The sequence below is a fragment of the Ornithorhynchus anatinus genome, chromosome X1 (genome assembly GCF_004115215.2).
Source record: "Ornithorhynchus anatinus isolate Pmale09 chromosome X1, mOrnAna1.pri.v4, whole genome shotgun sequence".
NCBI classification, from domain to species: Eukaryota; Metazoa; Chordata; class Mammalia; order Monotremata; family Ornithorhynchidae; genus Ornithorhynchus; species Ornithorhynchus anatinus.
In genome coordinates, this window is record NC_041749.1 from 95949482 (window position 1) to 95966139 (window position 16658).

Genomic DNA, 16658 nt, shown 5'->3' on the forward strand with positions numbered 1-16658 from the left:
TAATTATTATTATTATTACAGGAAATGTGCAGGGAACAACATCAGGATCTCTAGATGATGTTAGTAGATGCTATAAAAACATTTGATAAATCACCTAGTTTGTGTCAACTCCTAAAAGAATTTTGCTGGCACTGAGAAATTTATGGAGATCCAAGACTTCTCTATGACCTTGAGTCTGCCTGTGGTCAAAATGAAGGCATCTTGTCTGACCTTGGTCAAGTGAGGTGAGGTGAAGTGAGGACACCATGAAAAGGAGAAAAGAAATGCTTAAGAGAAATTGTTGGGGACCTTTTCTAGGGGAACTGCTTCCCCAAGTTAGGGATGGAATTGTATGTAAGAAGTGGAGATTGACCAGAGACAATACTGAAACAGACTTCTGACACTAAGGCACCCAGATAGGATATAGGTGGAGTTGACCACTTATTAGCAACCAGACACACGCAATGGAAAAGATAGACATTTTTGCATAGTGAGAAACCTATTTGAATGGTCATGCCAAAAGAATGTTAATATCCCAGTTCATATTATGTTGGTACAGTTGATGGTGTGGGTGGAGAAGGAAGTGACCAATTTCACTCCACTTTTTGGGCAGCGCTCCTGGCCTCTTTGTCTCTCATATGTATGCTTGGGGTCTGGAACTCCCTCCCCCTTCATATCTGACAATCCACCACACTCCCCACCTCCGAAACACTACTGAAAATCACATCTCTTCCAAGAGGCCTTCCCTGACTAAGACCTCATTTCCCACATCTGCCCTCCTCTCCAGATCAACTATTCAGTTGGCTGTGTACCCCTTAAGCCCTTAATAGTCACTCCAGCCCCACACCACTCACATAAATATTCTTACACTCTATTATTTCCCCAGTCCCTAATCTGTTGTCATGTCTGCCTCCCTCCATAGGCTGTGAACTGGTTGTAGCCTGGAAAGGTGTCTACCAACTCATTTGTATTGCATTCTCTCCAGTGCTTAGTACAGTGCTCTGCAAACTGTAAGCACTCAATAAATACCATTGATTGATTGAATGATTGATTGACCTGAGTCTCTTAGTCTTTGGGTCTTTTGGCAGAGAGGGGCACTATGCTAGAGAATAAACTCTGCTCTAGTCACATAATAGGTGTTGCTTGCTGCCGGCATTGCCTGCAGATGGGTAACAGGTGGAGAAGTTGCACGGATCCCTGGCTAACCTAGATAATTGAGCAAAGCCTTAGACATGTGGCATATGTGTGGACAGCTGAGAAACTTCAGCAGCAAAGATGCCAGGGAGCACTAATTAGGTATAGGTTGAGTCCCTTAGAGAAAAGATTTCAGAAGATCATGATAACCACTAAACAGAATAAAAAGTAATACCAGTCACTGAGGTAATGAACACAACTATCCTTTACAGACATGCAGGGTGGGAGGCATCATCAATTACTCATCAGTCTTTTCTGCTCCTCTCAATGCACACAATTAAAATCTCTGGCAGTTTTGTCATCTTCAAATGTGAAGGACAATTCAGCATGAGGCAACACGAGAAGCAGCATGCCTTAGTGGATAGAGAACAGGCCTGAGAGTCAGAAGGACCTGGATTCTAATTCCAGATCTTCCACTTGTCTGTGTGACCTTGGGCAAGTCACTTCACTTCTCCATGCTTCACTTGCCTCATCTGTAAAATGGGGATTATAACTGTGAGCCCCATATGGTACACGGACTGTGACCAACCTGATTAGCTTGTACCTACCCCAGTGCTTAGTACAGTGCCTGGCACACAGTAAGTACTTACCAAATGCCATAAAAACCTCTCTATAATCTGTTATTATTACCACTATTTTCTATAATGACTATTATTTAAACTCAGCTAGTGATTTAATATTGTCAGAAGGGCCAGTAACAAATTGATGCCTACGAACTAAATCTAGAGAACATGGGTCTCCAGCAGTGAGTGAAGGTGGTACGGAGATCCTAGTCATCTGGGTTTAGAAGGGCTAAGGAGTATGACGTAGTGACTTTTCTCCACACAGTCACTACTCTTACCAGCCTCCCTTCCCTGCTCCATCACTACATCCACTCTAAGCCCCTCCCCAAACCCATTCACACTCCAAAAAGGTGATGCCACCGATTAGACTGTAAGCCCGTCAAACGGCAGGGACTGTCTCTGTTACCGACTTGTTCATTCCAAGCGCTTAGTACAGTGCTCTGCACATAGTAAACGCTCAATAAATACTATTGAATGAAATGAATTCTGTCCCCTCTCTGGGGTCAGCATGAGATTGTTGGTCACTCATCAGTGCTTTGCACAGAATCTTCTCTGATTTCAACATCCTATCAGCAGCATACCACTTCCCTCGGAAAACAGCACACTTGTTTTTCCACTTACCTTGATCATAAGAACACATTTGATTTGCAGACCTATCACTCTCCTAAAATGGCCCATGCATCAGTAAAGATAAGTCCAAAGTTTCAGCAAGTGAAGTTCCTGTGGATCTCTGAAAGAATCAGGGTTCTCTTGAACTAGGACCCAGAAACTGAATTAATTGGCTTTGTGAAATTTAAGTATATGCTCATTTTTAATGTGGCACTTTGTATGAGAAAACACGGGGAAAATGAGTCAGCTTTACTGCATTCACAGATATTGCTGCAGGTTTAAGTGGGATTAAAGGTAATAAAACTTTGAGAGGGAAGATTGAGTTATAGTTGCTGAAATCCTCATGTTATTTCATTATAGATAACACGTATCCTCTAAAATGGATTTTATTGTTCTCCTGGCATTTTTTTATCCAATCCAGTGGGGATAATTCATTCAATAGTATTTATTGAGCGCTTACTATGTGCAGAGCACTGTACTAAGCGCTTGGGATGAACAAGTCGGCAACAGATAGAGACAGTCCCTGCCGTTTGATGGGCTTACAGTCTAATTGGGGGAGACGGACAGACAAGAACAATGGCAATAAACAGCGATTGATATGTTTACATTTGATGTTGGAACTGCTCCAACAGGGACCAACATCTGGGAGAAGATGTGCAAAATATTTGGGCTATGGGGCAGTAAATGTAGTGTGGGTGACTGCTGGCAGATCAGCAGAAAAGCCAACTGGCCCCATTCCAGTGGAGGAGGCAAGAGCAATGATTTCCAAGAGTTGACCTATGAGGGGAACTAAATATGAGCTTAGAGGGGATTTTCATCTCCTAATGAAGTTCTCCCCTCTCAGGGTCGCACCTGGAGAGTTTCCAGTACTCTACCAGTCTCAGCTACGAGAAAGAGAGTCAAGCAGAGGCCTACCCATTCCACTCCTAGCTTGGGCAGTGGCTAGCGAGTGGAAGGCAATCTGCTACAAGTTGAAACTCACCTGTGCTGGGCAACAGTGGCATGGGAGAGAGTCAAAAGCAGAGACTCAAGCTTACTGCGCGGAAGGAGACAATGGTAAACCGTTTGCGTATTTTTACCAAGAAAACTCTATAGATACACTACCAGAAGGATTGCAGATGGAGGTGGGGCATTCTGGGAGAGATGGCATCTCTATGGTTCGGAGACGATTTGACAGCATAAGAGAAGCCTGAAGTTCCAGGTAATGAAAAGTTGCTTGCATTTGGATTTATATCCTTTATTCACCCCCACCTTCAGCCCCACAGCTCTTATGTCCATAACCATAATGCATTTTAATGTTCATCTCCCCCTCTAGACTGTAAGCGCCTTATGGGCAGGAAATGTGTCTACCAGCTCTGTTGTAATATACTCTCCCAAGAGCTCAGTACAGTGCTCCGCACATAGTAACGCTCAATAAATGCAATTGATTGCTCCTTATTTAAAAAACTATAACGATGGCTCAAGAAGTATTTCTTTTTTTTTTCATGTATGTGAAGTTCAGATTTCTCTTTTGGCCTGAATGCTACTCTTTTCTTTACTGACGAGCCTGTTAAATAATGCCACTGCCTTTTGGAATGGTTTCTTTGTGGGAATGGAACACCTTCTATCATTTTTAGCTACATTATAACCCCATGGTTTACTGTGGACGCATAGAGAGTTTACTGTGTGATGGGGAGAAATACAGGTTGTTGGCACATTACACCACCAAATTACACCACTGAACTAAGTGGAACCATAAATAGATACTCACTAACGTTCACATAAGGCCATGATTTGGTCAGCCAATGCCCACTCCCCATAGACCTCACCAAACACACACTATTTAAGCTAAGATCACAAGTGATGGACACAAAATGGAGGTATAAGGAACATATACTGAATCATTTGCTGTTAGCAGGCCTTTTCTTCTCTCTGTGGCTGGCCAGATTGTCTTATTGTATCTGTGTCACTAGCACTGCCAGGCCTCTTCCCAGTTGAAGGGCATGGATCTGAGAATTGGAAGTTTCTGTTTAAATATTAGAATCAGGAGTCAATCTTTGTCACTGCTGAACATTTGGTGAAATGCTTTTCCTGTAATAACTCAAATGCAACAGAAGAATTGTGCTCAGGATGGTACTGCATTTGACATCAAGAAAAAATTGTTATTAAAGACATTGAAGGGGTCAGGCTGCATCTGGATTCTTTGTTCCGAAGTGTGGATTAAAATCATTAAAAGTACCCTCACTTTGACACCTACCCCCAAATCCTCAGCCCACTGCATTAAGGAAGGAGGAGGCTGGGTTGAAACAGCCTGAAGTAAGGGAACGCCTACAGCAACTATGCCATCAATGATGAAGGTTTCTGACAAAAGAGTCAACTAGGACATCTCTCATGGTGGAAAGCCTCAGCAAAAATCCCAAAAATAACATGGACAGTGAAAACCACAGCTGTTACAGAGGCAGCTACCCTGCCAACCATTGCTGGTGTATGGTACCACAGCAGAGGATTGGCACTAGGCTATGGTCCCTTTGACCATACTTGGGTTTTGCATGTAAAATGATTGCATACGCTGCACACGGTGTCCCGGCCCAGAATCCCCTTTACTCGGTTGCGGTACCCACTATCCCATTGGGGACCCAACTGGCAAGGATGAGAGAGGGCGAGAGTAGACTGTAAACTAGTTGTGGACAGGGAACGTGTCTAACAGGTCTGTTATACTGTACTCTCCCGAGCGTGTAGCACAGTGCTCTGCATTCATTCATTCAATCGTATTTATTGAGTGCTTACTGTGTGCAGAGCACTGTACTAAGCGCTTGGAAAGTACAATTCAGCAACAAACAGAAACAATCCCTATGCACATAGTAAGCGCTCAATAAATACCACTGATCAATTGGTGTCGTACAAGCCCCATAATCAATTCTTTCACGTTGGTTCTTGTCCCTGAAGTCTTTGTCACTGGACTGAGAAGCAGCTTGACCTCGTGGATAGAGCACAGGCCTGGGAGTCAGAAGGACCTGAGTTCTAATTCTGGCTCTGCCACTTGTTATTGTCTGCTGTGTGACCTTGGGCAGTCACTTCACTTTTCTATGCTTCAGTTACCTCATCTGTAAAGTGGGGATCAAGACTGTCAGCCCCATATGGGACAGGGACTGTGTCCAACTCAATTTTCTTGTATCCACCCCAGCGTTTAGTACTGTGCCTGGCACATATAATTGCTTAACAAATACCACAATCATTATTATTATTATTATCCATTGTTTACAATGGACTAGCACTGCACCTACCTCCGTGAACTCTCCCACATCTTTATCAGGTCAGCTTGAGTATGTTCTGAGTATTTTGACATTTGAACAGTTGCTTCTGACAGAAGCATTGGCTGACCTAGCCCTAGCAGGCACTTCTCTACTTCCAGCTGTTTCAATGCTCTCTCCCCTCCCTACCTCCTCAGTGACATTGTGCATATAAGGGGTCAAGTATATCATTGTGCATATAAGGAGTCAATGTCAGTGACATTGTGCATATAGGAGAAGCAGCGTGGCTCAGTGGAAAGAGCATGGGCTTTGGAGTCAGGGCTCATGAGTTCGAATCCCAGCTCTGCCACTTGTCGGCTGTGTGACTGTGGGCAAGTCACTTCACTTCTCTGTGCCTCAGTTCCCTCATCTGTAAAATGGGGATTAAGACTGTGAGCCCCACGTGGGACAACCTGATTCCCCTATGTCTACCCCAGTGCTTAGAACAGTGCTCAGCACATAGTAAGCGTTTAACAAATACCAACATTATTATTATTATTATTAAGTACCAAAGACAGGTCATTGTGTCATTTGAGGTAACATATTGCTTCAGGGAAATCAGTTAGTGGAAAGCTTAGTCAAATGGCAAGGCTTTATGCTTAGGTGGGTCTTTCGTGAAAGAACCCTCATCTAAGGGGGGTTCAGACTCAAGTTTTGAGTTCTGCATTCCCTGGGGGAAGAAGTTGGTGGATGGTAGTCCACATCAATCTCATTGCCTCCTTGAGGCAAGAAGAAAGAGCACTCACTGGAATTGAATCTGAGGAACTTTGACCTAGAAAATGGCAGAACCATGGGTGATGGGCGTATCGGCTTTGATTTGGGACCTGATGAATCGAGAGGTTTGATAAACTGAGTGCTACTTTCCAGGGAGGGTTGGGAAATGACTATCTCAGAATTTTCTGAGAATTTTCTCAGTCATTGTGTATTTACTGTGCTAGGCAACTGGAAAATATCATAGAATAGATGTGATTGTACATTCCAAGCGCTCAATAAATACTACTGAATGAATATGATCTCCTCAAGGATTTTCAATTAATCCATTTTTTTTAAAACCAAATTTAACATATTATCTAATTGAATTTTATTTTAATGAATTACTTCCACATCAGGTCAGAGTGATATCTCTATGATTGGACTTAAACAATTCTATAAAACTGTATACTTAAATGAGGCTTCTGATACTGAATTTCTATGACATTTATCAAAATGGACTCACTGCACCTTATTTTATTTTCCCATAAACTATCATTTCTTGGCTATTTTGTTGCAAGTGTTTGTGTGCTGTGCTATAACCCGAGCTACAGTTAAGGATGCCACCCTTTCAGTGACTCTCCATTTAAGCAAGGATATTGATAGTATATAAAAGTACATCATGAATCTTAGAATGGAACTAAACATGATGGAATGGGCCCAAGGCAGAAAACTGCCAAAACTTCTCTTACTCTTTCAGGTCCTGGTGTAAACTGTCAGTTGTTACGATGAGTCCAATGTATGACAGTTTTGACAGGAAAAGTCATATGTTCTTCTACAGTTGTATTTATGAGTTTGGCCTCTGAAATCCTTTGAGCAGATTCCAATTATGGTCCATATTCGCTTTTGAGGATATAAATTCCTGCCACTGAGCTATCATTAGTGTTAATAGCCACACCCTTGTGACTTTCAGGCCTTACAAGTCAACAGTTATTGGCCTGAGGAGACAAACAGAAGACCAATACCTATAAAATATGCATTAGGTACCAAACAATATTTGGTGGCTAAAACTAAATATATTACACTGGTGAATTCCATATAAATACAGGCTATAAAACTTTCCATTTCCTTCAAAAATACTACTCCAAATTTAAGTTGAACCTTACAGAGACAATTTCCTGGATAATTTAGACTAAAAACTTTGCTATTGAGGGAACAGCAATTTATCTGTCATTTGGCCTGGCTGTCTACAATGCCTGCTCAACTCTTCACTTTGCCTCATAGACCCAGTTTCAAAACAGGAATGAGTTGAGATTTTCAAAATATTTGACAAAAGCATTAGAGACCATGGGACACAATCCCATAAAATGGGACTACAAATCATTCAACTGATGTATCAGCACCACCACCGACAAAAAAACTCACAAATCCTCCCATTATTTTAAAGAATCATAGCATATTCATCTCCTTGGTGTTGAAGTGGTCTAATAACTTCACTTTGTTGCTCAGAGACAGGATTGTGTGTCACCACAGAAGACAGATGCTGTGTTCCTTAGATTATTTGGTCAGTTGTTTTTTTCCTGAGGATGGTTGAGTACAGATTGCTTTTTCCTCATGATCCTGCCAGGTTTGTAATCTCTCTGTTGGAGAGTTCACCTCAATTTGTGGAAGTGTTTATTGTTCTCCTTAGCTTGAAGCAGAGACAGTGATACCATTAGATGCTTGGGTGACTGATGATAGGTCTTTTTTAAGTTGATGGGAGAAGGCGCTGTAAGCCTCATCCCCTTCCCTATTGTAAACTCATTCAAGGAAAAACTGCTTTACCCGAATTCGTGGGGGTTTTAAGGCTTTTTTCTTATCATTTACTATGAAATTGATAGATCACTAAAAATCATTCGCAGTGTTGTAACTGTGACCCAGATGGTTTTATTCTCTTGTAAATCTGATGAAATGGAGAAGAGACTATCAGTTTAAGACAGTGTAGTCTGTATCTTGTCATGGTTAGGAAAGGAACCGAGGGGAGGATGGGGTAGGAGGGTGGTTGCAGGGGAGGAACGTTCTGCTATCATTGTAAAACTCTATTCCTGTAAACAGATAGAGGAAATGCAGTCATATGAAACAGTGAAAAAGGTTCCACAGTCATACTTTTTCCCCCTCTAGACTGTGACCTTGCTGTGGGCAGGAATGGGTCTGTGCTTATACTGTAGTCTCCCAAGTGCTTAGTACAGTGCTCCAAGCAGCCAGTAAGTGCTCAATAAATACTATTGAATCCTTTTGCTGTTTTTGAAAAAGGTTTATAATAATCTGGACTCAGAATAATTATTTTGAAAAGAACAACTTTGCTATTTTCTCCATTCTCCCCTTCAGTCAATCAATGGTATGTACTGAGTGCCTACTGTGGGCAGAGCACTGTACTGAGCTAAAGGAGCATGCCTACTAGTTCTCAACACTGTTAGGGGGCCCAGAGAAAGAAAGCAATGGCCATGAACTGGTGACAGTGCAATGGAGTGCCTGGATGCATCTCCCTGCTCCAAAGGCTGTGGTAGTTTCCATGTTATTCAGACTAGCTGCCAGAGGCCTGCTCTGATGATAATAGTAATAATAATTATGGTGTTTGTTCATTAAATAGTATTTATTTATTTATTGAGCGCTTACTATGTGCAGAGCACTGTACTAAGCGCTTGGGATGAACATGTCAGCAACAGATAGAGACAGTCCCTGCAGTTTGACGGGCTTACAGTCTAATCGGGGGAGATGGACAGACAAGAACAATGGCAATAAATAGAGTAAGGGCTTAGTATGTGCCAAGCACTGTTCCAAGTGCTGGGGTAGATACTAACTAATCAGGTTGACCACGGTCCCAGTCCTACATGGGGCTCACAGTCTTAATCCCCATTTTACAGATGACATAACTGAGGCACAGAGAAGTTGAGTGACTTGCCCAAGGTCACACAGCAGGTAAGTGGCAGAGCCGGGTTTAGAATCCGTGTCCTCTAACTCCCAAGCCTGCACTCTTGCCACTTAGACCATGCTGCTTCTGCAGTCTCTAGCTGGACTGGTTTTCAGGTTCAGGGACCCACCCACTTAACTCTGGGATAGTTCACGAGAGTCATTCCTGGAGAAAAAGTGATCATGGCCTAGTGGAAAGAGCACGGGCTTGGGAGTCAGAGGACCTGGATTATAATTCCAGCTCCACCACTTGTCTGCTGTGTATCCTTGGGCAAGTCACTTTGCTTCTCTATGCCTCAATTTCCTCATCTATAAAATGACAATTAAATACCTGTTCTTCTTCCCTCTTAGACCTTGGGATAGGGATTGTCTCTGATCTGATTATTTTGTATCTACCCCAGTGCTTATTCAGAGCTTCACATATAGAAAGTGCTTAAAAAATGCCACAATTATTATTCATCAATCAATGGTATTTGAGTGCTTACTGTGTGCAGAGCACTGTACTACACGCTTGGGAGAATATAATCCAACAGAGTTGGTGAACAGGTTCCATGCCCACAAGGAACTTACAGTCTAGAGGATGAGTTATTATAAGAGTAATAATAATTATCCCAGAAATTACCTTGGAATCACCCAACCCAGCCTGAATCCAGTAAGCCCTCTCTGTTGGCTACGCAAGGCTGTAGACTGTAAGCTTGTTGTGGGCAGGGAATGTTTCTGTTTACTCTCCCAAGTTCTTAGTACAGTGCTCTGCACACAGTAAGCACTCAATAAATACAACTGGTGGATTAATTGATTGAAGTATGCCTGGAAACTAAAGTCAGCTTCCAAAGGCTGGTCTGAATTCCTGGCAGGACTGTATTTCAAGCAGCCCCAAGCTTGGGCAAGTCAGTTAGGTTATTATTATTTTTATGGCATTTGTTCAAGCATTTTTTATGTGCCAAGCACTGGACTAAGTTCTGTGGTAGATAAAATATAATCAGGTCAGACACAGTACTCGTCTCAAGCTGAAATCACAATCCTCATTTTTCAGATGAAGAAACTGAGGTCTGGTGAGGTTAGGTGACTCGTCTAAAGACATGCAGCAGGACAGCGGCAGAACTGGGACTAGAACCCAAGTCACTCTCTCCCTGTACTCCTTAAAGCTAATAAAGAAGCCTGTGAATTTAGGTTGTCTTTTTGGAAAGGAGTGGGGGTTCATCATCCCATGCCGCCTAGGCCTATTAGCCTATAACGACAACGAGTTGGATCGGTTGGCAGATTGGCACGTTGAGAACACATTCTATAAATAACAGGGCTTCTTAAAGCCTTAACTGAGACATAGAGCCCTGGGGTATCTCTTCACAGTGACAAAGCTATAGCTATGCCTTTAAGGTCCTAGAACAAAGGCATGGCATCCTCACCAAGAGCCCCTTCCCCCACCAGCCGACCCCATTTCCACTCCCCATTTTCCCCAGCTCCCAGCTCCCAAAACAAAAATAAGCTATTAGGGATGTCCTAAATCATTTTGAAAAATACCTGCACAATTCTTTAAGCATTTTCTCCTTGCTATTACCTCATTAAGACAACCCTCTAAAGCCTGCAGTATTAAAATCAGTTTATACTACACCAACATTCACATTAGACCTTCAGTTTAACAAATTTTATTTCATGTCAAGAACATTTTCAGGAGATGAAAATCAAATTGCCCACTAGTACACTGAAAAATGCCTAATGTACCTTGACAGTTGAATGTCTCTTTTAAGTTCCCTGTACTTATCTGAACTGGGGTTCCAACACAATCACAGGTGCACTGGGTGACAAATAATTTCCTTGTGCTTCCATTTTTCTTTCTTGAAAATGAGGGTAATAATACCTACCTAAGGGTGTTGTGATCCTTAATTGAATAATATAAGTGATTAGCTATGATCTGGTATGAAAGACCATTCAGAAATGCAAAGTATCATTAGCTTTGTTACCATTACTCAGGTTTCAATTAACATAATCTACCTTCCTTTGCAGAAGGGGTAAAATGCTATATTTCAAAGAACCATGAAATTACATTTTTGCCCATAGTGCAAAGCGCAATCCATTTTCTCCATACCATTAGGCTGCTTCGGAAGCAGCAGCATAGCAAACAGTGAAGCAATAGTGGTCTCTTGTGGAAGAAAATCATATCTGCAACTATGATGCAAAAGCAATTCTATTTTAGACCAACTAAACCTCATAGGCTAGGTCTCAAGCAGAAAAGGGATGGGGAAAAAATCAACTGTAGAGATCAGATGAGGAAAAAAATACACCAAAATATCTGAGTGAGACAAAACCAAGGTCCTGGCTGAAGATTCAGGTAATTCCTTAACTCGCACTCTAATTTTGAAACTTTAATGTTCAGCCAGCAAAACCAAAACCCACTTCACTATTTAGTTTTTCCAGAATCTGAAACAGCCTCCCTTCACTAGCTCCACCTTTCTAGATTTATCTAGGGCTAGCTATGGAATTTCAGTTTGAGATAGGTGGGCAAGACCAAATTAAATAAACCAAATGAGGAAAAAAGACATTTTGAATCATTGGTGGTTGAGTCAAAAGCCTTGTGGATACAGCATGGGCCTGGGAGTCAGAAGGACCTGGGTTCATTCATTTATTCATTCAATCGGATTTATTGAGTGCTTACTGTGAGCAGAGCACCGTACTAAGGGCTTGGAAAGTACAATTCAGCAATAGAAACAATCCCTGCCCACACCAGGCTTACAGTCTAGAAGGGGGGAGACAGACATCTAAAGAAGTAAAGAGGCATCGATATAATAAACAGAATTACAGATATATACACATCAAAACAAGTAAATAGGCATCAATATAAATATAATTATAGATATATACATATATACATAAGTGCTGGGGGGGTGGGTAGAGCAAAGGGAGTGAGTCAAGGTGAGGCAGAGGGGAGGGGGAGCTGAGGAAAAAGGGGGGCTTAGCTTGGGAAGGCCTCTTAGAGGAGATGAGCCTTCAGTAGGGCTTTTCAAGGGGGGGAAGAGTGATTGCTTGGTGGATTTGAGGCGGAAGGGTGTTCCAGGACAGAGTAGGACATGGGCCAAGGCCGACGGCGGGACAGGCGAGAACAATTACAGCTCTGTCACTTGTCTGCTCTGTGACCTTAGGCAAGTCACTGAACTTCTCTGTGCCTCAATTACCTCATCTGTAAAATGGGGATTAATACTGTGAGCCCCTTGTGGGACATCGACTGTGTCCAACCTGATTAGCTTGTATCTACCCCCAGGGTTTAGTGCAGTGCCTGGCACATAGTATTCATTCAGTAGTATTTATTGAGTGCTTACTATGTGCAGAGCACTGAACTAAGTGCTTGGAATGTACAATTCGGCAACAGGTAGAGACAATCCCTGCCCAGTAACGGGCTCACATTCTAAACGGGGGAGGCAGGCAGCAAAGCAAAACAAAACAGAACAAAACAAAACAAGTAGTCTGGTGTAGATATCATCAAGATAAATAGAATCATAAATATATAAACATCATTAGCAAAATAAATAGTAAATAAATATTGATATATGCAAATATGCACAGTGCCGAGGGGAAGGGGGAATGGGGAGGGGAGGAGGAGCAGAGGGAAAGTGGGGACTCAGTTTGAGAAGGCCTCCTGGAGGAGGTGAGCTCTCAGTAGGGTTTTGAAGAGAGGAAGAAAGTTAGTTTGGCAGATAGACACTTAACAAACACCAGAAAATAAATGCGATTATTGGCTAGGAATCAGTGTAACTAGTTTAAAAGTCAGCTCTAGAGTCACAAAACTGTGTATTTTTCTCCCTGTATTTCATTTCTGGGTTCTCTTGACTTGGTAAGTGCTACTCAGACTTTCCCCTAAGAGTACCTCATTTGGGTCAGCTAATTCATTAGTTTGATTCTATTCATTAATATCTGCCACTCCCTCTGAAGGTAGACCTCACCTAATGGCCATAAGACATCATAAAACAAATCAGAAAGTCATATCAACTGGGGCAATGATTTCCCAGCTTCACAAGGGCTCTAAATTTGTATTTGAGAACAAGATTTGGAGCATGAAGATTCTGTGCCTCTTAGCCCCATGAAAATGAGAGTTTTTGATGCAAATAACCAAACAGTAATTTCATATATATACAGGGTCTGTCTGCAAGGAGCTCAAAACCAAAAAGCACCGAGATGGTGACTCACCCCACTTCACACAATGAGTCAGTGTCAGGAATAGGCTCCAACTGGTATTCCTCTTTAGTGGCCAAATTAGCCTTCATAGTCAAACCAAGTCTTTTCCAATCAGTGGTATTTATGAAGCAGCATAGCTCAGTGGAAAGGGCCTGGGCTTGGGAATCAGAGGTTGTGGGTTCTAATCCCAACTCTGCCACTTGTCAGCTGTGTGACACTGGGCAAGTCACTTAACTTCTCTGTGCCTCAGTTACCTCATCTGTAAAATAGGGATGAAGACTGCGAGATTGACTGTGAACTCCGCATGGGACAATCTGATTACCTTGTATCTACCCCAGTTCTTGGCACATGGTAAGTGCTTAACAAATACCAACATTATTATTGAACACTTGCTGTACATGAAGTCCTCTACAAAGCACTTGGGAGAGTACAACAGAATTGGTAGGCAAAATCTCTGCCCACAGGGAATTTACTCTTTCAAAAAAAAGAGAAGTTCAAAGATTTTCTTCATGTCTTATGTGAAATTTGACCAAAACCTCTGAGATGAGTAAATTCACTTTAAAAAAGCAGGAGGTGCTGAACTTGTTCCTATCTTCTGTCCTCCCTGCAATTCACCTAGGTAATTACTATAAAATGCCAGCTCTGAGGAAGATATGTAGTTCATCATGATTATAAGTTCAGATTAAGCAGTGGAGGTGTTTGCTAATTGAAGTGAAGCAAAACTAGAAGGGTGAGCTCTGACTCATTACACTGCTGTGGGAGGTATAGGCATTTCATAAGGACCTGGCAAGCTAATGATGAAGTTGTTTGATGCTGTAAAGAACTCAATCATGACCATATTTTCTGCTTTCTTCTCTTGGAACAAGGGTTTCTTCTCTTAGACACTGGTGGATCACTGAATAAAGTTCATCTATCATAACACATCAGTGAACAATAAATTCAACATACCTTTATGTATATATACACATATGTTCCCCGACTTACCTCTTTACAGCTGATATCTGCAGCATTGGAAAGGATGTTTCTGCTATTTAAACATATTAAGTCACTTTATTCTATTTTTGTCTGTAGGCTGCACAGAGTTTCATCAGAGGCTGCCTTTTGGCCTGTAGACCACATTTTGGAAATCCCTGCCCAAGAAAAAAGCAAAAAGAAGATCTAGATCTATTAACAAGAAAACTATAGACTTCAGGAATCTAGACGCTTCTCTGCTTGGTCTTCTTGAATGAGCTCAGCTTAAAATCATTGTCCTTGATGTCTGAATGGGTGGGGCCAGAGAAGTAAATGCTCTTTTGTCCCAAGGTGGAAATCATTGAATTTGAGATGATCCAGAAAGTGCTAGCCCTCAGGCAGTGCATCCTTATAGTTTCCTCCTTCCAGGCTCACATGCCCTACTCTAAACTTGCTTCACTCATCCAAGGCCTAGGGGTGCCAGCTATGTAACTTCCTAGGAGAGTGGGGATATGAGACTCTCTCTGCTCTCAAAATGCCAGTCTGCTGTGCTTCAAAGAGAGCAGGACTCTTTCTTCTCCTGTGGCTACATAGAGGCTCACTGCATTCACTGGATCCTTTCTTTGCTAACCCAGACCATGATTCTTCTGGGGCCTGATCACCCCGGAAAAAACCCAAGTAAAGGATGGCATGAGGTGGTGCTCTGCCTCTGAATAGGAAGTGACTCTCTCTCCTCAGACCATCATTTTAAGGAGTGCCTTAAAAAGATGCTGTTAGGATGCTATGGACATGTAAGCTCCTTGCGAGCAGAGAATATGCCTGCTTATAGTTGCATTCTCCCCTGCACTTAGTAGTGCTCTGCACACAGTAAGCACTCAGTAAATATGATTGAATCGAATGAATGAATGTTTCCACTAATTCTGTTATATTGTACTATCCAAAGCACTTAGTACAGTGCTCTGCACATTGTTCTTGTCTGTCCGTCTCCCCCGATTAGACTGTAAGCCCGTCAAACGGCAGGGACTGTCTCTATCTGTTGCCGACTTGTTCATCCCAAGTGCTTAGTACAGTGCTCTGCACATAGTAAGCGCTCAATAAATACTATTGAATGAATGAATGAATGAATAATGAGCACTCAATAAATACCATTGATTGATTAATTGATACCTAGAGTGAGCAAAGCTAAACTTATTTGCACCCTGCTCAGCATTCATGTCATGTCCCCTTCCTTTACTTTTGATCTCTCTAGTTGTGAATATTTTTGTGTTTCCCCCCATTAGAGTGCAAGCTCCTCATGGGCAGAAAACCATCATCATCATCACTGGAATTTATTGAGGACTTAATGTGCAGAGCATTGTACTAAGTGCTTGGAAGAATACAACAGTGTTGGTCAACACATTCCCTGCCCACAACAAGCTTACAGTCAAGAGGGTGTGGCTTAGCAAAAAGAGCAGGGGCTTGGGGGTCAGAGGTTGTGGGCTCTAATCCCAACTCTTTCACTTGTCAGCTGTGTGATTTCAGGCAAGTCATTTAACTTCTCTGTGCCTCAGTTATCTCATCTGTACAATGGGGATTAAGACTGTGAGATTGACTGTGAACTCCGCATGGGACAACCTGATTACCTTGTATCTACCCCAGCACTTAGAACAGTGCTTGGCACGTAGTAAGTGCTTAACAAGTACCACTATTATCCCCGTTTAGACTGTGAGCCTGTTATTGGGCAGGGATTGTCTCTATCTGTTGCCAAATTGTACACTCCAACTGCTTAGTACAGTGCTCTGCACATAGTAAGTGCTCAGTAAATACTATTGAATGAATGAAAGAGGGGAAACACATTAATATAAATAAATCATTTATTATATATAATTTAAAGATATGTGCATGTGTTGTGGGGTTGAGAGTGGAGCAAATATCAAATACCCAAAGGTCACAGATACAAGTGCATAGATGACACGGAAGGGAGAGGGAGCCCGGAAAGAATGCTTAATTGGTGAAGGCCTCTTGGAGAACATGTGATTATAAAAAGCTGTGAAGGTGGGGAGGGTGATGATCTGGCATATATGGAGGGGAAGGGAGCCCCTTGAGAGAGTTGTCTACACTCGCTGTCTCCACTTCCTCTCCTCCGATTCTCTCCTTGACCTGCTCCAATCTGGCTTCCGCCCCCTTCACTCCACGGAAACTGCCCTCTCAAAGTTTACAAATGATCTCCTTCTTGCCAAATCCAACATCCTCTACTCTATCCTAATCCTTCACGACCTTTCAGCTGCCATTGACACTGTTGACCACCCCC

The 16658-nt window shown here is 42.3% G+C and overlaps 1 non-coding gene across 1 annotated transcript; it reads left to right on the plus strand.

Moving 5' to 3' along the window:
* The first annotated feature begins 3179 nt into the window (after nt 1-3179).
* On the plus strand, nt 3180-3317 carry LOC114806948. The gene has a single exon (XR_003755000.1). It is a non-coding gene; the product is annotated as a small nucleolar RNA SNORA7 (small nucleolar RNA).
* Nucleotides 3318-16658: the final 13341 nt, after the last annotated feature.